This window comes from Acartia tonsa, chromosome 7 (assembly GCF_053477335.1).
Source record: "Acartia tonsa isolate MP-2025a chromosome 7, ASM5347733v1, whole genome shotgun sequence".
Lineage (NCBI taxonomy): Eukaryota > Metazoa > Arthropoda > Copepoda > Calanoida > Acartiidae > Acartia > Acartia tonsa.
In genome coordinates, this window is record NC_137266.1 from 40,311,183 (window position 1) to 40,335,102 (window position 23,920).

Consider the following 23,920-nt stretch of genomic DNA (forward strand, 5'->3'; position numbering starts at 1 on the left):
AACACTTTAATCTTATTTTGTGAATCAAATGATTTACTGAAGTCAAAAATACACAAATGACCCAAATGTTACTTGTTAAAGGGGGAAGGTTAAGACTGTTAGGAGGTGTATTCCCTCAAAAAAGCTTGGGCGTCCTTAGTTTGTCAGAAGCTGAAAATGATTCGACTGAGCGAGGTAATAAAACGCGTGATTCAACCCCTGAAATGAACTTTTGATTTGTAAAGTAGTCAAATATCTAAAAAAAATACAGAATAATTTTTCAGTTCAACCAGATTGACTGTTTTAATGATCATTAAGGACAAGCACTGGTGGTTGATATGTCAATTACTTCAATCAAACTTTATTACACACACACATAGAAATACACGCACATAATAACACACACACACATACAAACATACACACACAATTTTGGAAAAGTTTAAAGCCTCGAGGTTAAGAGAGAAGAGCATTGTCAAGGAGTGTATGCAAAGGTTGGCGAATAAAGGAGAACCAGAGGCTGAGATTCAGTAAATTAATTCCATTTGAAATTGCTGAAAATTTGGATATTATTGGAAGCGTAATGTTGGCGTAAAACTTATTTTGTTCTGTAACTAATGGGAAGTGGATAAGAAGAGGGTGGGTGGTGGAGGAAGTGGGTTGTAGGGAAATTTTTATCAAGTATGTTTGTCAGAATCATGGTTCCTTGTCCCTGAACCTAACCTAAGGTAAAAAACTGACATACTAAAAATTACTCCTAACCCCCCTAATTACAATTGATTTAAAAATATCGAGATCATGGAAAGAAAATGAAGTAGCGGGTTCGCCGTATTTTATCCTATTCTTAGCCACTTAGGGAGGTTGTATTCCTGCGGGACAATTATAAATTTACATAACCCAACCTAACCTAAAAATAACCTTAAGCTACTGTGAAAATACGACCTGCAACTTGGTTTTCTTTATATGATCCTGAAGTTCTGTGCTCGATTAACTAATTTAAATGAAACCGCCATAATGGTTGTTGTTTTAGTGGCAAAAACACATTGATATTTAAATTATTCCCTCAAACTATTTGTTGCAGCTGTCGATGGTATTCTATGTTGCTAACCTATGAGTAAGACAATCTTGAGAAATCCAAGTAACAGCTTAGTTACACCAGAGCAAGGGCATAGCCGTTTGATTTATATTGGAGGGGGGGGGGGGGGTTATGGTTAATTATTTAAAATTTTTATCAGTAGTGCTACTCTATAATTTGTATGATCTATCTGCCCGACAGTCCGACTTTCAACAACGTTAAAGGTTTTTCAGCTGTTATTAAAGATCGATGTCTCTAATAACTTTTTTATAATCAAGTTTTTTTTATATAAACAAGGATGACAACATCCATAAAAGCGAAGCACTGAAACGGCAGGACAAACGGACATTAACACTTGTATAGTATCTGAACTGAAAAATCGGAACATAAATGTATAAATGTCGAATCAAAATTGTAGGTAAATTTGTTTACAAACTGCTTAAAAACAGGATAATGTTTATGGACATACTTACATTTTGGGACTTGATTATAGAGTTGCTTCGCTTATAATATTGTTCTTTGTTGTCCCAGGAATCAATATACCAAAAATCAGATCAAACGGATAATTAAAACACTTAAAAATTTGTTGTTAAAAAAGTAGAAAAATCAACATGTTTAAAATGGACGTACGGACATTCTGGTAATGATTATAGAGTTGCTACGCTTTCTAAATCGTACCCAACTACTACAGGAATCATCTTGCAAAGTTTGAAATCGATAGGACAATTCTAAAATGCCTAAATTAACGAATAAAAGCTAACTATCTCGGACGGACGTACGGACGGACGTACGGACGGACGTACGGACGGACGTACGGACGGACGGACCGACCCTAATTTAAAAATTTTGTTAAGATATACGTCTGAAATTTGTTTTTAAGTTTCGCATGCTTTTGTACTCATTTTGTTCGGTTAGGATGTTATCTAAGTCAATTATTTTAATTTGCTACTTATAGATGTTGTCATATGTTTAAATATTTCAATGAGTTCTCCCTTTTTTAACCAACTGTCTAACTAACTTTTTATATGAATTGCCAACTCAAGTTCCAGGTTAGTACTGGGGCTCTTTCTAACCCTATGGGCTACGCTATATAACCTAAGATAACCCAAACTAAAGTAACACATTATTTTAATGTTAATTCAAAAAAGGTTGGGGCGGGGGGGGGGGCAGTGTTCGACTAACCCCTTCCAAGACATCTCTTAGAACGCCTATAAAAACAGCTTATATAGACATTATTGTACTATAAAAAATACCACTGTATAGTTTATTTCATATATCCATCTAAATATATGTCTATAGTTTATGTATGTATGCATCCATCTATCCATCTATCTATGTATCTATCCATATATATATCCATCTATCTATCAATTTAACTATCAATCTAACTATCCATCTATCTATTTATCTATCTATCCATCTATCTATCCATCTATCTATCCATCTATTTATCCATCTATCTATCCATCTATCTATCTATCAATATATCCATATATCTATTCATCTATCTATCTATCCTAAAGTTTAAGGTGAAGTAACTTTTAGTTCTTACTAAGTTACGACAATAATTTATTATATTTTTAAAAATCACGCAACCTTGTCTTTACACAAAATAAAACATAAAATCACTAAACTTCGTGTAAGTAAATTCGCTTTGCATAAATATGTATCCATGTATATTGTATAACCCAGACAACTACCTGGGTCCAGTGTTAGGACCTTATTTGTCTGCTTCCAAATTAATTTCTACTTTTTAATACTGACTTGGCTGTGTTAGTATTTACGAAGCTATTTGCTGTTATCCACGGGGTAGGGTCATTTACAGTCATTGTTCTATTGTTTTTCTGTAATTTTTATATTAAGAAAATGGCCTGTAAGCAATCTGACTTGTATTAGAAATAAAATATATCATACCTGGACCTATAGGAAGCTTCCTTAAAAGCAATTATAATACATATTAGGTTATTGAAGAGAATATACAATTTTCTTGGAACCTTTGCATTAGACCCAAAATTTCTTTAGGTTTTATGGGTCAACTCCCAAAATATAAATATAGTCCACTCTTCCCCCTTCCCCCCCCCCCCCTCAAGAGTAGAATCCGATCGGTTTTGTGGTTACCGAGATCTTAAGGGTCGGACAGACAGACAGACGGACGGACGGACGGAGGGACGGACATCAAGCTACTTTGTATTATAGATATTTCTTTCTTGTGGCAATAGCCGGGATAAGACAATGGACTATAAATTCATATAATACTTTAATGATGATAACCGCAAATCTTTAGATTAACACTAAAAGTTTCAGCTTATACTATAAAATAGACAAAGCCAAAATTGTTTCAAAAATCATCCATACGACGTCATAAAAATGAGAGATTATCCATATCCTTGTAGGGGTTTTCTTTCCCACTTCTCCTCTCATCTCCTTCAATTTTATAACGTCACATGGATCATTTTTGACACAATTTTGACACAGTTTGGGCTTTGTCATAACGATATCCATTATGAAAAAAAAATAATAAAACCTGTACGTGATTAATTCAGCTATTGTTAGGGAGTGGGGACAAAACCGCGACAAACAAAACCGCGACAGGGACAAAACCGCGACATAACAAAACCGCGACAGGGAAAAAACCGCGACAGTGACAAAACCGCGACATTGCAAAAAAATCTATAATAAAAAAATCTTAATGCTAGAAGGTCATGGTTGCAGAGCTCGGCCCCCTGGCCTGCCTAGCCGCGGGCGCTCGGCCCCCTTGCCTATAACCTAACCTAACCTAACCTAACCTATATGTTTAAATGTTTAATGTACATTAACTTATTTATAGTTTAGAATTTCGAGGATTTTACAAAAAGGGGTTGGTAGATTTTTTTCAAATTTTTAATATTTTTTTTACAATAGTTAGGTTAGGTTAGGTAGGCCAGGGGGCCGAGCGCTGCGGCCATGTATTTCTACAAAAAAAATCCGACATAGTTATATTTCTGTTATTTTTTAACTGTCGCGGTTTTGTCACTGTCGCGGTTTTGTCCCTGTTGCGGTTTTGTTATGTCGCGGTTTTGTCCCTGTCGCGGTTTTGTTTGTCGCGGTTTTGTCCCCACTCCATTGTTAGGGGTCACACATTGTAGAATATTAAAGAATTAGCCCCCCAAATGTTATTTTAGATTTATTTCGCTTGTTGGTTATAGATTATTCCTGGAAAAGTTTAGAAACTTCTAACCACTCAAAATTTAATAAAATTATATATGTACAAATATTTTGAAGCCAACGAAGAGATAACGTGGTTATAAAACTTTGGGTACCTCACTCCCTGGCTTAAATTAAGTATTGCTCAAGTATGTGAATACAAAATTTATAAAAAAAACAAGGATGACAATATCTATAAAAGCGAAGCTCAAACGGTATGACAGATAACATTAACTCTTGTAGAAGGTCAGAACTGAATATACAAAATATGTAAGTTTTTACAAAATTTTACGTAAATTTGTTGCAAAACTTCTTAAATATAGAATACTGTTTAATTAAATACTGAAAATTTTAAGACTTGATTTTAGAGTTGCTTCGCTTATTATATTGTATCTTAAAATAGGATAAAGAATAAGATAAACCTAATGATTATATCAAATAAATTGTTGTTAAAAAAGTTTTTAAAATATTATTTATGTTTAAAATACGGACATTCTGGTAACAATTATAGAGTTGCTACGATAGAACAATTCTAACATGCCTAAATCAACGAAAAAAGCTATACGTTCCGGACGGACGGACGTACGGAGCGACCCTAATTATAGAAAAGCTTCGCTTTTAATAATTGAAGAATAGCTTCGCTTTTAAAAACAAATGGCCAATAGCAACCAGCAATTCAATTTTTGTATTAAATAGGGCAGGTTTCAGGCTAATATTACGGGAAGGAACCTGAGAATAACATTTTTGTAGAATAATTGAAATTTGTAAACATTATTACAATTCAGTAGTACATGCAGTTTCTTTTCTTTCTTTTCTCTTTAAATTTCTTTCTTCATTTTTTATCTCTCTCTTTTTTTTCTCTCCAATTTCTCCTCTTTTTTCTCTCTCTCTATTTCTTTCTCTCTCTCTATTTCTTTCTCTCTCTCTATTTCTTTCTCTCTCTCTCTCTCTCTCTCTCTCTCTCTCTCTCTCTCTCTCTTTATGTTTATTTCTTGCCTTATTTAAAGTGAACAGTCTTAGGCTGGTTCCTTAAACCGTCAGAAACATGAAAATCACAACACAACTGTGAAATAAGATAACCCTTGTCATTACAGTAATTCAAGCTGTTGAGCGAGCCGTCACTGATTGACCCGTACCGTAACTGTCTCCATTTCACACACACGCTCACACACACAGCTCTCTCTCTCTTACACACAATCTCTTTCTTTCTCTTTCTCTTTCTCTTTCATTTCCTCTCTCTCTCTCTCTCTCTCTGTCTCCATAGACTAAATTGTCTTCCCTTTCCTTTCATTGGTAATTTAGCACTAAATGCGGCCACAGCCATAGACAAATAATCTAGCAACTTTAGAGTATTCCAGCTAATCTACATGTGATATTTTGATTTAGAATAGTTACATGGAAAATACATATTTATAAAGTAGAAAGTTTGGGTATGGTTGGTTTCATGAAATTACCTCTCAAGGGGCGATTCATTGTATTTTCACAGTAGCTTTTGGTCATTTTAGGTTAAGTAAATGTTGATGATAACCCCACAGAGTTAGGCAATTGTTCTGGCAGGATTAGAGCCCCCTGTATGGGCTAGAAATTGAAGAAACGCTACCATTACAATATGGCGAATAGGATTGTCTATTATTGTAAGATTCAAATAAGTCCTGAGATGGATTTAGGCTGTTCTACTTTCAGATTTATGTCTTGGTATTTTCATAGCTACTCTCTGCAAATACAAAGCCCATAGATGCTATATTATATGTTAATCTTTGTATAAGTTACAAATATCAAGTCTTAAAAATATACAATAGTTTTATAGTCTGTTGAAGTTGTTTTTTAACTGTTTTACATTTTTACGTACTTAATTAACTAAGATATTTTATCAACAAGGTATATTTCACTAATTTGACATTTCAAATAGAGTATATATATGGTTAAACTTTGAGTGTGTTAAAAAGACTGGCTTCTTCTACAGGTAGTTTGTGCTTCCTTCTTGTCTGGTTGTCCGCACGCGCAGTATGCATGGTTGTGGTTTATATTTTTCGGAGGTGTTACAAAAGTTGTAACATGCTCCCCCCTCTTTATGAGGCCAACGAGGCAGGAACTTACAATCATTCAGTAACCTGGATTATCTTTTGTAGATTTAGAAGTTATTTTCAAAAGTCGTCTTCAACATAGTAAATGTTTTTGTTTTCAGGTTTCGATGACAATATGATGATTCAACCAAAATTGCAAGGTAGAAGCTCGCGGAAAATATGAATAATTTGAAGGAGAACTACAACGAACAATTGTGAAGAAGTGGCGCTGCTTCGTATCATTATGATTAGTTCATTACATAGTAAGCAATATTATATATTACAAAATATTAAAAAATGTTAATCAATATCATTTTCTTAATCAAAGGGAAATATTTACTATTTGTATTTAATTGGTAATTGTCACTAAGCATAAAAAATATCAAAAGTAAATGATTTTGTAACTTTAATTTTATTGCAAAAAGTTGATTAAATTTTTCATTTTGAGTTTTCATTTATATTTAACATATTAAAATACATAGATCACATATTAACAAATGTTTTAAATTACATAAATTTTGTATTACAATTATCAGTGAATTATATTAATTTTGTATCATAATTACTGGCGAAAATGTTTGAATTGTTAAAGAAAATTTATTATTTTTGCAGTACTATGTAACACAATAAAAAATTAAGAACAAAGATAAATGAATGTCGCCAAAATTATAGTATATACGAATTGTTGATTATAATTATAATAAGAATTGAATATCATAATTATTGTTTTTTTTTGTTTTGTTGATTTTCTTTATATTATAACCAAATAAAGTATGACAACTTGGTTATTATATTGATTCGAACAAGTATTTAATTATAAAGAATGGTTTATAATAATTTCTTCAATCGAATAAAGAAGGGATTATTGATTGATTTACTTTTCGATTCTATTAGCCAATTAAAGAATGAATTAACGGCTGACATGTTTTACAACAACTAGATAAAGTTTGAATTATCTTTTTATAATAATTATTCAATCGAATAAAGAAGGGATTATTGATTGATTTACATACTGATTATTAGCCAATTAAAGACTGAATTAACGGCTGATACATTTTACGCGATTTTATAAAGAGTGAATTATAAAATGTTGACGCAATTTTATAAAGAGTGAATTATAAAATGCCTAATTTAGGGACAGGTAAATAATATACCAGCTTTAATCATTTTATAAAGAGTGAATTATAAAATTTTGACGCAATTTTATAAAGAGTGAATTATAAAATGCCTAATTTAGGGACAGGTAAATAATATACCAGCTTTAATCATTATTCTTGATTAGGATTGACTTGGGGAGATATAAACACAGGTTCTTGTGTATTAGCTGGCGTATACCTTGTACTTCTTCTTGTATTTTCAGTTTTATTTTTACAACAAGAACAAGTAGCCATAGAGCGGGCGTTGTTATAACAAAATATAACAAATTTTTTAGCGGCAGGGAATAAAACAAGAACTACGCCAGATATAGCTGAATATATTAAGCCTTTGAGTAATATTTCATTTTCCTCTGGGAAAAAGGATATATTAGAATCGTTTTCTGTGTCAATAAAGTTTAGATTAAACTCGGATATAGTGATAAAACCTTTTGACACTATTATGCCTTCATTAAAATAATTACAACCTTCCGATTTTGTACAGTGGTATACAAATAGGTCGAGTATAGAGATTTGTTTGGCATAAGATATATCTTTAAAGATACATATATCACTAGGTTTTTTTATCATAGAACATGTAGGTTTGTTTTGAGTTATTTTACTTACATAACCATATTTAGCATCAGAGGAGGTGGATATAGTTCCAAATTTATTATCGTCTAATTCTACATAAGGATCAGCAACTAAAATTTTACAGGTTTCAGCACAAAAAGGCAAGGGGTAGAAAACATTTTTATTTTCGAATTTATTAAGGTAATAATAAAGCTTATTTCCATGACGAGAAAAATGTGTTTTATCTTGTAGGGCTGCACACTTGAAAAATTTTGCTGACAAAGGTTTATCTTGATATTTTAGCTCGGTAGCGTAAACAATATTTAGAAATTTTAATTCATTTAATATGGGTGATAATATATTGAACATAGCGTCTTCAGATTTATAGCCTTCCTTAAATTTATTACTTAATTTAGTGGTGTCAATATTAACCATTTCTCCGTAATTTACGGTTCTAGTTAAGGTATATGTGTTTTGAGTGGCTTTAATGTCCATAGCTTTACTATATACGTCAGCCAAAGTTTGGGATTCCGAAATCAGCTTGGTAGCATCAGCCTCCCCTAAGCCAAAATCAAGGAGTTTTTTCCTAACATTCATTTTGGGTTCCTTTTCTATGCAAACTTGGGGTGTAGAAGTACAAAAAGAAGCTATGTCTTGTTCATCCTGTACTGATCTTAACTCTTCATAGGTAAGGTTTTCAAGATCAACGGTACACGCTTTTTCAGGTTCACTTAGGGGAATGTTTGTAAAGTCTAATCTGAGTGTACCTGATACAGACATAAGTATAAGTTCAAGGAGCTGTCTCCTCAATTCATTTAAGGGCATAAATTCTTGTTCTGATTTAGTTGTTTCTGAATAGGCTACTCCAGTGTGTTTTAATACCTGTTCATAAGTGTGCACAAGATATGTTCTATGCCTATTATTTACCCAACAAGCGAGTATAATCTTAATAGCGTGGTACGTTGAAGCTTTAATCTGCATTGAAGATTTTTTCGGCTTATTATAGTGTGTATCTAATTTTCTTACAAGATCAATTACACGCTTAACCTGTTCATTAATTTTAGCCTCTGTGTAAGGGTCTGGGGCACTAGTTTCTGTTGTACTAGTAGTAGTAGTGGAACTATCTTGATTAGAACTATCTGAATCAGAATTACGTTTAACTCTGCCATCAGATATTTCATCTAGAGCGTGTTTAAGGGCTGATTGAATGTTAGTTATATAGCAAGTAGTTAGACTGGAATCAAAAAAGGGGCTATAGGATTGTTTAACCCTTTTAGCCTCGGCAATAATCTCATTCCATAAATCAAGTGATTTTGGAGTAGAAGAGCTAGGTAATATTGAAGTAAAAAATGATTTACTAGGAGTTTTTACTTTAATCAAATCACTTATGGCGAGGACTTGTAATGAAAATCCTTTTCTCTCGGTGAATATTTCGTCTACTATTACCAAGGGTGAAAAGTGGGATTTTCCAAGTTTCAATTTTATGTCACCTTCTATATCTGCTTTATCTAGGTGTAGGAGAAGAAACAGCAAAAGGATATTCAGCCATTTTATTTTCATATTGTCTGAAAGAAATAAAAATATGATTTAAATAAAATTAAAATATTTGTTATTGTTTATATAATACGGCTTTGGTAAACAGTATCAAGGAGACCACAAAAATTTAATATAATTTTTGTACAAAACATTATACATGTAATGTAAATATTATACGACTCAACAAAATCGTAAGTAAAAGGAATAATTTTTTAAAATTAAAAATTATAATTAAATCAGAAATAGGTATAATACGGCGCTATTGGTACCATAACCATAATAACACCCCCCTTTTTACAAAAACTGGTATTACTATTGGAAAAAGGCGGTAAGTTGTAAGGTAACTTTGTTATATAAACCAATTTATTTAATAGTTATTTTACAGATCTGGAACAATTAATATTTCTATAGAAAAATAATCAATAATTCATAATAGAGAATAAGTGATAAGAAATATTATTAATATGTTTATGTGATATTAAAAATAAGGGAAGGGGGTTAACCGATCATTAATTTTACTACTAAAGCGTTAATATTTATAGATAAAAATGGAAATAAATGCGTACCAATTGTTGCAAAATATGCAAAATTTGATAGTGTTAGGTCTAGACCCAGATAAGTGTCTAGATGGTAACCCTTTCCTATTTTTGCATTATGTTTTAAAACCAGAGGTATTTTTGTAATTTTTATTTATAGGCTATTATATGACGTAGTAAGTAACAATTAAAGTTGGTTAAATATTAAGGTAGTAAGAACAATATTAATTTAACTTTCTTTTCGATTTCTATTAAAATTAATTAATTCACCCAATCCTATTTATTATCCAGATCTTTCATTCTCCACTAACCAGACATAGCACCTTGGTGGAAAATTTTTTTCTCTCATTAATTAGGATGTTAGAAGAAAGTTTAAACTCAACACCTCTTTGATATTGAAATATTACATAAGATATGAATCTATTACACAGGATAGCAGAAAGATATCAGTGGATAATAAATTGTTTATAAATAAATCCTGTTTTACTGGCCCTGGAGAATAAAGTCACATACCAACAAATTTTCTTTGGTATTATTATATGTTTTTTTCTTTCAATTAGACTCAGTTTTGTCAATATAAAAACAGCCATAATCTATCTTGAAGTTGAACTTTTCATCGGCCCTGGGGGGAGGGGAGGAGGTTACAACCCCCCTCTCAACAAAACTTAAGAAAATTGTTTACAAGATATTACTGGTTATAAATACATACAGATGTATTATAGGATGATTTTTGATGAAAAACAAAAGTAAAAAATGATTTTAATTATCTAGCTAATTTATCTATGAAAAATATGAGAATTCCTTCAAACTTTTACAGCTGTTATTTCCAACAGCTTCAGAAACTCTTCCCATTTCTACACAGCAAATAATGGGGGAGAGAAATTGTCAAGGAGAAAAAGGGAAGAGAAAATTGAAAGGATAAAGAGATAAGTAAATTTTAAATAAATTTAAAAAAAAACTGAGAACATAAATAAAAAATTCTCCTGCTGCTATGTCAGACAAGTAACTTAAATAGCGGGAATATGGAAATGCATTGGCATATGAAAAGGCCCAGCTTGTTACCCTGTGCTTCATTAGGACTTCAAGACAAAGGTCTTGTAATTAATTATATAGATGTCCTCAAATGATGAGAATAGTGTTAATAAGAAGTTAATAAGTGTGTCTTATGTGATGTTTATGTACAAATTTTTCACAAAAATTAAAACAGTGGTGCCACATTTATTTAAGAAAATATGTATCCCAACTAATCCATAAAATCTGACACCTCTGTTTTAATGTTTTAAGAAAAAATTTCATAAAAGTGAAAAATTTGTAAAACCTTCTCAAATTTATATTTTTAAAAACTTTTCCCTTTATTCATGAGTAAGAGAGAGACTTAAGGGGGCAGCTTGTATGGCAGCTGTATGAAATTTCAGCTGTCATATAGCTGCGATCAAGCTGTCATTCACCTATCCTTCCCTTTATAGACCACCCCGTTCTTACTGAGTATGTGAGTGTGTGTGTGTGTGTGGGTGTGTGTGTGTATATGAGAAGTGGGATATTTTCACATAAACTAAGAATACAAGTTGCCAACCTAATATACCCTGTCAAACTAAAATTTTGTTTTATTTTTATGACACAATACAGAGTATAAATAGCTATAACCATGGAGGGGAGGACATTGGTCTGTATAATGCTCTGGTTCCCAAAGTTTCATAAATCTTATTCTTTAGTTAAAGGTATTTTCTTGGATTTGATTGGTTTGTTATTTGATCAAGTGTCAAAACTTTTCAACTATTAATATTAATCTACAGAAGGAGTAATTTTATTTGTCATCATTGGAGTTGTATATCAATCTATCGTCCATTGTCTTATCCCTTAAGGTCAACTTTTTCTATGGACTATCTCCACCAAATGCAATGTCAATTAAATTGCTAAATACAAACTATTCTTATTTATTAATTTTTTAGATGGTATCTTTCAGAAAACACATATTTGATTCTACAATAAGACTTAATCATCCTTGTTCATTCTATAATCCTTATATAAAAGTAACAGGATGTTTGTACTGAAGGATCTCTCTAGCTGCTAGAACCAATATGCTCCTTTACAGCAAATCTTCTCACAGGTCCTGGGTACCACCACAATCTTAAGATAAATTGCCCCTTGTTAAATTAAAACTTAAATTGAAAATTTGGGGTACTTTTCCCCCCTCTCTCTCAGCAAGTGCCCCTAGAGGCTGCTAGTTGGTTATATCCTATTAGATAAAGTAATAGGTTTTTTTGTCTGCAGCTTAAGATTTCAAAAACTTCTGAACAGCTTGACTTCCCACTTTTATGGAAGCTTCTTACAAGTTCTGGAATGGTTTTAGTATATTTTTTGGTACTTGCTTACATGTGGTAGACTGGAGCACCGAAACCCCCCCCCCCCCGCTTGGTTTTGACAAAAATCAAAAATAAGGGGGGGGGGTAGTTTTTTAATGTCTGGAAAACGGCAAGGAGGAAAAAAGCAAGGCAAGGCAAAGACTTAACCCCCCCCTTAATTTTGAAGAAAATCAAAAATAAGGGGGGGGGGTAGTTTTTTCACTGTACAACACGCCAGAAAGTTGAGTGAGGTAAATCAAGTAAATCCAGTATGCCAGAGGGGAAACCTTATTACAGGGATATTCATGTTTTGGGGCATAATTTCCTTATTTATTGACTGATTTTAGTAATTGATGTATCCCTGAACAGGTAGTCTTAAGGAGAATATATCAGAAGTGTTTTCATGGGGACCCCCTTATTTTTGATTTTTAACAAAACTAAGCGGGGGCGGGGGGTTTTCGGTGATCCAGTCTTCACATGTAAGCAAGCACCTATTTTTTTTCTGCCATTCTCAAATACACCTAGATGCTGGGGGGGGGGGGGGGGGCAGCCGCTTTTGTTTAATAAATACTAGCGACTTTGCCCCTAGCCTTTTGGGGTTTTCCTAGAGGTAATTTAAAAAATAATTAAGTCCTTCTTGTGCTGCAACCACTAATTTTAAATTAAATGCCTAAAAAATAGGGGGAGATTTTTTTTTGTTTTTTTGGGGGGTTGTGGGTGTCTTACCCCCCAAGAAAATAGCCTAAAACCACCACAGGACCAGTAGGTATATACCCTGAAGAGTAGAATACAATCGGTTCAGTGGTTACCGAGATCTTTTAAGGGACGGACAGACAGACGGACGGACAGACAGACATCAAGCTACTTTGTATTATAGATATATTAAAGGGTTATAGGTGAAAGGATTGTATAACAAAAGATATAAAATAATATATGTGTTGGAGACTTTTTTATCCATAAAACTGTTTCTACATAAAGCTATAGGAATAACATAGAAAGAGAGAAAGAAAGAGAAAGAGAGAGAAAAAGAGAGAGAGAGAGAGAGAGAGAGAGAGAGAGAGAGAGAGAGAGAGAGAGAGAGAGAGAGAGAGAGAGAATACAAGTATTATAAAAAATAAAGAATTGGTCTACAATTTAAGATTAGCCCTTGACATTTTTTAGGCTAAATTTTTAGGGGTTAACCCCGGGGGGACCCTCTCAAAATAAAAATAAAACATTAGTCGTCTTAATAGTCAAACAATCCTTCTAAGATAAGTTAAAATAGGTTACCATTCAATAACGAAAAGATTTTGATATTTTACTTTCAAATACCCATTTAAATTTTTATCTGTCCTTAATTCTGCTAATTTGTTTTTCAGAGTACTTTCCCCTATCCGTGGAGAGAGAGAGAGACAGAGACACACAGAGAAAGAAAGAAAGAAAAAAAGAAAGAGAAAGAGATAGAGAGAGAGAGAAACAAAGAGAAGAGGGAAGGTGAAAATATTTATCAATACATTCAGGGGAAAGTGAAAATTAAGGAGGATTCCAAGGACGAGATAGGTAGAGTAGAATCACAACACGGTATCTGGGCAGCTGAGGTTGAAATATTTTTGTACTAAATATAAAGAAAAATATAGAGAACTCCGTCAGAATTAAATACTGAAAAAGTAAGAAAGAAAGAGAGAGAGAGAGAGAGAGAGAGAGAGAGAGAGACGGAGAAAGAGAGATATTGAAAATTAGCACTGAAGACTTTGGGAAAGGGGAAGGAAGATAATAGATTCTTGGGAAAGAAGAAAAGGGAGGGGGTTTTAATCTTTACAGGGTCTTTATTTTTATGAGTCAGACATACTAACATAAGAAGAAAAGTAAACAAAAATACAGATATCATAAAAATCAAAAGTAATTATAGGACAGTAAGACTGTCTAAGAAAACTGCAATAACACAGATTATACAATGTGTTTAGTTAATAAGTACAAGAACAGCCACTGCAAGCGTACATATGAGTGTTTGAGGGTGAGATTATGCGTGATTAAAAAGGCAACAAATTCAAAAAAGAGTGATGTGCTTAGCAATTAAAGTCTGTTTGGGCCATTTCACAAAACGGCATGTTTCTTACAAACGGTCGTATTGAAGACAGCTTTCCGCGGATGTTAAAATGAAAAATTATAAAATTACAACTAGTTTCGTTAGACCTGAGGTACAGATGGTCCGGTCCTGCAAAGCTGGTACTGATTATTATGATTTTTCATTTTAATATTCGTAGAAAGTTGCCTGTAATATAATGATATACGTGGTTTTTCAGTATGGCTGAGAAACGGTTCTAATCCAGGGGATATTAATCGGTTTCGAAGCCGTACTGGAAATAGCTATAATACTTTTGAAATACCCTGTAGTAAGATTGAGTCAAGTAACAGAGAAATAGAAAAGGAAAGGAGTAAAAAGGATTGATACACGAAAAATTTACACATATGTATTCTGCGTGTATGTTTAAAGAATGAGACCTGCAACGATACAGACAGTAATTGTATGTGTTTTTTTATGATCTGTTATAATTTGATTTTTATGATAGCATTATTGTTAAACCGACCAATTAAATAAGAATGTATAAATTAGTAAAAGGGGTGAGTGGTGATTAAAAAGAGGCATATGGGGGTAGGGTAATGAAACAATGGGGTGCCACTGACTCTTCCCCCGCCCCCTCCCCCCCCCCTCCGAACCCCCCACTGAAGTAGTATCCCTACAGGGGATATTTTTACGGGGAGTAGTAGGTATATTAGGAGGGGGGGGGGGGGAGACAAACAAACCAGGGAAATAAAGGGATAAGACAATAACCGATAAATTGATGTTTGTACGTACCCAATGAGGAGTCAAAATAATGGGTTGCAAAGTTTGGACACTACAATTTCTTTAATCGATCAAGATCTGATAGAAGCATCCAAAGATTCTATATAAACGAATAAGAGAACTTTATATCTAATATCCCCTACCTCCCTGCAAAGAAATATATTTGGAGAGAGAGGTAGGAAGGGAGAGAGAGAGAATATTATTAACAGAGATAGAGATAGAGAGAAAGAGAGGGAGATAGAAAAGGGAGAGAGGAATCAAAATGTGTGTGTGAGAGTGAGAGAGAGTTGAGATATGGAGAAAGAGAGAGGGAGTAATTGAGAGAGAGAGAGAGAAAGCGCGCTCTGCTTAGAGACTAAGACAGAAAGAGAAACATCGATAGAGAGAGAAATATAGAAGCTCTTTCTCTTTCTCTTTCTCTCTCTCTCTCTCTCTCTCTCTCTCTCCTTAGCTTCTCATAGAATTTGGAGGTCTTGTAACTCTCCATTTATAAGGTTGATAAATTTAACAATATCACATTAAGAAATTCCTACAGCTAGCATTATTTTAGGCTGTTATACTAGTCCAGAGTAAGATTCTTAGAAACCACTTTCTGTAACTTAGAATATATCCATAGATAGATGGATAGATAGATAGATAGTCTGAATAGAGTTTAGTATAGTGTCAGTCAGTCAGTCAGTTTCACATTGATCAACAATTAACAGTGTGCGGCTGAATCAATCATTACACCATCAATCAATCAATCACCAAAACATTGAAAATTTTGGAGGATTTTTTGAGTTTTGTGATAATAAATACTGTTGTTATTTAACCAAAAATTGTTAGAAACCTCATAATTGTTATTAAATATTAAGAAGAGTGATTTATAAGTGTGAAAAAAGGATCAAATAAAATTTGTGACATATTTTATTAAAATTATAACAAAATAACATAAAAAAGTGACTTAAAAAGAATAATATGATTAAAAAGTGAGTTTGATAATGAATTAAATAGTTAAAAAGTATAAAAACTACTTAAAGTTGAAGTAATTTAGAAAACCCGGCAAAATTTAAAATTTTGACAGATCTAGCTCTGGTGTTTTCAAAATCAGCTGATTTTCACCAAATATTAGGTGAGTTATCTTTTATTTTTCATATAAGGAAAAGTATTTGAGGCCAAAATAAGACATTTTAGGATAAAAAGGGTTAGGATTTAAATATATAGATTTATGATTCAGTTATGTGATATTCTTAGGAAAAATTTTCTATTCGTCTAAGTTTATTTTAAAGCTATTATCTACTATTTTTATCTACAAATTTAAAATTTCTAAAATTATTTACTATTTGGAATTATTATTAAAGATTCTTTTAAAGTTTAAAAAAAGATAGATTCTCTAGACTTATGTTCATTAAAGTGTTTTATTTTATAAATTTAAAAAGGCAGCAATTTTATTTAAAAACTTTGTTTGATATTTTAAGAGAATTTTTGTTTATGGTATTAAGATAAATAGATGAAAATTATACTATTATAATATCATTTTGGCACAATGTTTACGTAAATAAAAGGTATATAAAATCTTATAACTCATGTCTATAGTGTCTTTAGTCAGTGAGCATAAATTACTTTTTGTAGTTAAATGAAATTTTTTAAATTTTTTGGCTAAAAATGTCACTTACAAAAACTTTTTTTCTAAAATTTTCATATGATTTTTTTTGTTTTTCAGGCCAACCATGAAGTATTCACAAAGTATTTATCTGGATGTTAAATTTCTTATATTAATATGAACACAATTTTATCAGGTAAAACTTTTTCTCGTATTCATTCGAATCCGGTGGATAGGAACCGGTTCTCATCCATACGAAAAAACTATGTCTAGCATCGTATTATATCCAGCTTTCTACGAATATAAAAATGTACAATCATAAGATTAAATCCAGTTTTTTAGCCGGTGCCTTCGGCACCTCGGGGCTAAAAAACTAGTTTTAATCTTATAATTGTACATTCTATAACCGCGGAAAGCCGTTTATAATACGATGCGAGAAATAACTATTAACCCTTCTTAAAAAGCTACTGTATATGTCGTAAAGTCTGTCCGTATGTCCGTCTGAAAGAAGTTGAATTAAGGCTATATAAAAATTAGCATACTATATTACCAGGCCTGTTGGCTGATTTTTGGAATGATTTTGCTGACCAATCTACTCTAAAACTAAAATAGTTTTTTTAATAATACAAATCTTATAAAATGATACTCTATTATGCCATACGTTATTTATTTTAATCAATATCATTATTAGAATATTGTTAATTGGTACATATATGTTGCTAGTAACACTGATTAATAATAGTAAAAAGGTCAATGAAATTATAGGCAAGTTACCTTCCATGACAAATTTTCATTTCAATTGACTTTTTAACAATTTTAATTTTAATAAAATACCTAAAATATAATAAAAATTAATATTTAATAGAATAATTTATTTAAAAATTACAAGTATGTTATTGTTAACTTCAAATAATAGGGGAACTAAAGAATAAATAAAATAATTGAGAATAGTTATTAATAGCATCGTATTATAGACAGCGTTACGCTGATAAAATAATGAAAAATTAAGATTGAACCCATTTTGTCAGTCTCGAGGGTCCAGAGGCCTAAGCTAACAAAACTGGTATTTATTTTGATATTCTTGGAAAATTCGCAATACGATGGTATACATGATTTTTCAATATGGCTGAGAACCGGTTCTAATCCAGCGGGAATTAATTGGTTTTGAAGCCAAATTAGAAAAGCACAATTCACATGCATCTTATCAAAAGACAAATAAATGGGTTTGGGTATTTAGGTTAAATTAAAAAAGAAAGAAACATAATGACAGACTAAAAATATACTAATAGACCGACAAACAGACTTATAAACTATAAAAATAGCTTCGCTATTAAAAATGCAAGTTTTCAAAAATTCAATGCATTTTATTGTTTATTTATATATTGTGTACAGTAAACTTTAGTTTTTTTTTATTGTTCTAACCGTCTGTCTGTCTGTATGTCTGTATTTACAAAAGCCACCTTACAAAAATAAACAAGAATAATTTTTTCCATGAACAGCTCAACAATAACAATATTAATATTCATTGTTATCAAATACATGATGTATTTTGATAATGATTTTTATATTTTTATAAAATTTAGTTTAAATTTGCTAGAAATCATCTTTATGCACATTTATGTACTTTTTACATGTGTTTTATTTAACACTTTTTAATACATTTTTTCAACTTATCAGTTAAACTTACAAAAATGAGATTATTTTTTGTTAAATTTTGATAAGAAGAGAGCATATTTTTGTGATTTTGAAACTTGACAAGGTACCCATTTAAAATAACCATGAAATCTGCCTGGCTGTGTAAAGAAAAGCATATTTTATTTCATGCTATTGTTCTTTTCGATATAAATGTTATGTTTTTGAAATAATAAATCTATAAATATAGATGTATTACCAGACAACTACCTAGATTCTTCCGTTGAAAACCTTTTTGTCTGCTAGCAAATTGCTTTCTGCTTTTTTGTAGTGACTTGGCTTTGTTACTATTACCGACGCTATTGGTTGATCTCCGAAGACCCAATTAAAAGTCGGCACAAAGTCGACGGGTTGGGGACATACTGCTATTTAATCCCTTCCCCCTCTACTGTTTTACTCTTATATTGAAATCATCTAGATACTTCTGAACAACATTGTCCTTATTTGAAATGAGGAATAGGCTATAGGCAAAGAGCATGTAGGCCTATCCAAACCAACCAACTTAAGTAAAAACTCTAATAGGGGTTATTCTTATTCTTAAAAGTTTTAATTGACATTAATTCTTCAGTTTTGAAAGGATTAACCAACAGCGCTTAATCGCGACAAATTATACAGTGGCAAATCTACTCTTTACATCTTTTTTTGTTTGGTCTGTATGTCTTTTTGTCAGCTGGTCGCACTTTGACGTTTTTAAACAAGATTCCATTATGATTTCGAAACTGATTAATATCCCCTTGATCAGCATGGGTATCGGGCCATACTGAAAAATCATTTATCGCATCGTATTTATAGACCACGAATGTTAAGATTAAATCATTAAATCAATACCAGTTTTGTTTGGCCAGGATTTCGGCGTCTCTTAGCCAACAAATCTGAACTTGTTCATGTTCAAAGCTGTTTCTTTTACTAATGGATTTATTATTACTTGGATCTTACATAAGATTATCATTTACTCTAATAAAGTGAAACTTGTATCTGGCTAAAATAACTATCCACCCTCTTTATGCCATCCCATTCTGTCCTACTGGATGAACGAACTGAACAATAATCTAAATTAACGGCAATATTAACTGTCATTTTATCAACGTATATTCTATATACATATATCTATTGTTTTAATATTTTAAAAATTGTCTTAGATTTGTCAAAACTACAATTTAACTTGCATACAGCAAATGAGGTTATCTATTTAAAACTAGGAGGTAAGGAACAATTTAAAATTTAACGTTCATTGTCCTATCCCCAGTTCTCTGATTTAAAACCTTTACTTACAAAAATCAAGTTTTGCTTTGTGTCATAAAATTAAGATAATAAATAAATTTTTGAGATTTTAATCTTAACAAATTAATTCTGATTTAAAATATAAAACAAGGACAGTTATATCAATGCTAAGAACAGACAAATATTTTAAATTATTGTTCTACTATGTTCTACTAATTGCTATTGTCTAATATAATATTGGAATTTGAAGCTAACCATCAAAAACAGACATACCAACAAATTAAATTTAAATATATGTAAAATAGCTATGCTTGCTTACATCAACAGATCTATAGTATGTATATACTGCCTCTCTCCCCTTTTCAATGACCTTTTTCGTCTGCTACCAAATTATTATTAACGTGTTAATATCCTCGACACCATTGGTTAATTTTTAAAGACCCAATTTAGAGTCGGTACAAGGGCATTGTGATGGGGAGATACAGTTAATTAGCCCTTTCTCACTCTAGAGTTTTACATAGGACAATTTATATCCATCAGTACCGATAAAATATCTGGCTATCAACATTTTTTGAATAAAAAAGAACATTAAAGCAAAATTTAACCAAATGTTGAAATTAAATTAGCAAATATGACAGTTTAAAGGATGTACAGACAAACATATATTCCCTAATTATAGAGTAGCAGTGCTAATAAAACTCGGAGAGAAATGGGATTGCATTAATAAAAAAAAATTTGGGCACAAAGATTTTATGCAACTAACAATGGTCTAAAAAGTGGTCAAAATTTTATCATAACAAAAGACGTAAAAAATTATTTTTAATGCTTCTTAAACAGAATAAGGTTATAACATTGAAGGGATGGTTGTCTGCAAAACTTTATGTCACATGACCTCGCTAACTGTATGCTAATTTATACAAGGAATCATCATTAAAAATTTCAACTGTCTTTCTTAAATAGCAGCAAAGCAAATCACATATCCTCTTTGTGTTACAAACGGACGGACATACAAAGTTAATTATGGAATAGCTTCGCTACTAAAAACTAAAATATTGATAAGGATTTTTAGCCAATTTCAACCCAAAGTGTTTTCTGTTCAAAAACTGACTCAATATTGCAAAAAAGAAAGAACAAATTTTTTTCAAGATAACCATCCTAATGATACCACTTTTTCATCAAAAGCCAAGATTTAGAAAAGGTTTTGAAAAATAGTGAAACAGTACATTTAAAGATTTAAGTTCTCTATTGAAAGGAAGCTCTATGTGGGTCAAGTGCAGGTATTTAGCTTTTTTTATATACAAAAAACTGTTTTATTTTTAATTCATATTATTTTCTTTTTTTGCTAGTTTAAATAATTAAATAATTAAAGGATTCACATTGATTAGTAATCAGATGCCTTTTTGAGCGAATTTTGGGTATTTTAAAAAGATACTAGCAATAAGGGGCTCTGTATTCGGATAGGGGGGGGGGGGGCGAATAATATCCAAAAACCATCTTAAGACTTTAATTCAATAATAAAATAGCCTAAAACCATCCACGTATCAATGTGAATCTTCCACAAAATGGAGAAATCAATCGGTTCAGTATTTATCGAAATTTAACGATCAAACAATAAAAAACCCGACTACTTCTTGTTGTAAAACCACCTATTCTTAAATAAATCTTATACACTTTAATATCCTTTTAATTCTTTGTATTTTTTTTGTGTATGTGATGAGTCAATCAAATATATTCACATATTTAATTTGCTGTTACGCATTTATACTTTTGGAAAAGAGAAAAAAACACAAAAATTACGCAATCTTCCTTCAAATTTACTTTAAAAGTTTTTTTTATGTAGGACATTTTTTAAGGGCTCAGCAGCCGCGCATAAGCCTCAAATTTAAACCTGATAGTATGACAAAAATAATTTTTCGAAAAGATACAATTTTTAAGACCAGGTTTTGACATCCGGCTGAATTTTAAATTTATAATATGACGATTTAACTTAGGCTTACACGCGGGTGACGCGCGGCTGCCGAGCCCTGTTTTTTGCTTAATCTTTAAGTAATCATCTTAAAGTACTTTAAAGCATTGATAATAAAGTAACAAGTAAAATTAGGTCCATTAACAGCGCAGCAACAAGCAAGATTATAATAGATATTTATAGCATCGTAGTACATGGAAGGCCCAGGCTAACAAAACTGGTATTGAGTTTATGATTTAAAAAAAATACTTGTGAAAAATAGTCACTAATACTATGCTATACATGATTTTTGATCATGGTTGAGAACCGATTCTGATCTTGCGGATATTTATCGGTCGCGAAGCCGTACTGGAAACAAATATTAAACCTCTATAATTCTTGAAATAAACTTCTTATCATTTTTTTAGCAAATTTAATGAAATGATAATATGCCACTGAATTACACACTTTTGACGTACGGACATACATACTTGTCATAGTTATAGTAGCTTCGCTATTTTCAATGTAAAAATGTTTTTAAATGCCTAATTCTACTTAAGTACACTAAGTTTTATTTTTATTAAAAACGACATGGCGAACTTCTTAAGTGTTTTCTTTTATTGTTATTTAAATACAATTTTATGTAAAAATATGAAAATTTAAATTTATAACATTTTTATTAAAGAATTAAACCGGACAAAAAAAACTAAAATTTAATTATAACGAAATTATTATAAATCATTGATGGCTACGCCCCTAGCATTAAGGGTGTATTTGAGGCTAAAGAGAGGGGCAGAAAAATAGCCTAAAACTGACCGCTAGACTTTAATTAAGAAATCAAAAACCCTAAACTAAGATTGTAACTTTACAAAGTGTCTCAAAAATCAGCCATGTGACATCATAAAAATGAGTGATTATCCATCTCTTTTTTAAAGAGGTTTTCTTTCCCACTGCTCCTCTCATCTCCCTCATTACTATGACGTCACATGGCTGATTTTTGAGACACCTTGTGTAAAGTTACCTAAGATTTATATGGAATTTGAATGGAAAACTGCAGTACAGAAAATGCGTGATCTTAAATGGCATTTTTGTAGATTTCCCCAGGGAGGGAGGATACATTGGGTATTTTTATCAAAGCTTGATTGGTTGGTTCAACAAATATCATTTACAATCTATAGAAAAAGTAATTTTGCTCGCTATCATGGGAGATTTACATAAATTTATCATCTATTGTCTTATCCCTTAAGATTCCTGAAATTTGTCTCATCAGTCACAAGACAGTACTTACCATGAAGGATTAGTTATTTCTCGTATCGTATTATAAACGGCTTTCCGCGGATATAGAATGTACAATTATAAGATTAAAACTAGTTTTTTTAGCCCCGAGGTGCCGGAGGCACCGGCTAAAAAAACTGGTTTTAATCTTATGATTGTACATTTCTATATTCGTAGAAAACTGGATATAATACGATGCTAGACATAGTTTTTTCGTATGGATGAGAACCGGTTCCTATCCACCGGATTCGAATGAATACGAGAAAAAAACTAAACTTTCTGTAATTAAGCATCAGTCTTCTATGAGAAAATATCGAGAGATCTAACAACAAGGATAACAACATACATTTATAATACAAAGTAGAATAATGTCTGTTTGTCCGTCCATCTGTCCGTCTGCCCCTGAAGATCTCGGTAACCACTGAAACAATTGGATTCTACTTTTTAGGCAATATATGTACTGGTCCTGTGGTGGTTTTAAGCTATTTTCTTGGGGGGGGGGGGGACACCCCCAAAAACCCAAAAAATTCCCCTAATTTTTTTTTCTTTTTTTTAGGCAGTTTATATAAAATTAGTGGTTGCAGCACCAGAGGTACTAGAGGCTAGGGGGCGAAGCCGCTAGTAGTTCTATAAAGATAATAGCGGAAACGTCCCTAGCATCTAAGGGCTCTGTATTCAAAGGGGCAAAAACCATCCAAAAATTAAATTTGAAAAAAAGATTAGCCTAAAACCATCACTAGACCTATAAGAAGCTCGCCTAAAATAGCTTTTGTCCAGGAGTTATTGATATCTTAAGCTTCAGACAAAAAATACTTGATAGTGATACTTTATAGTATGGGGGATAGGAGAATTTTATTACAACATCATGTATATATAAGCATTTAGAAATTTAATTCTTCTTGAATAAGCCTTCAGTAATTCTTATTTCTTTTTTAAAGTTCCGTATGGATAGACTGACATC

General features: G+C 31.8%; 1 protein-coding gene across 4 annotated transcripts in view; it reads left to right on the forward strand.

The window, feature by feature from the left end:
• The first annotated feature begins 15,886 nt into the window (after positions 1 to 15,886).
• The window catches only part of tna (Zinc finger MIZ domain-containing protein tonalli), a 144,467-nt gene continuing 136,433 nt past the window's right edge, over positions 15,887 to 23,920 (forward strand). For all 4 annotated transcript variants that reach the window (XM_080166243.1, XM_080166244.1, XM_080166245.1 and 1 more), the window contains exons 1-2: positions 15,887 to 16,355; positions 16,947 to 17,022. The gene's annotated coding sequence lies outside the window, so the exon portion shown is untranslated. The remainder of the gene's footprint in view (positions 16,356 to 16,946; positions 17,023 to 23,920) is intronic.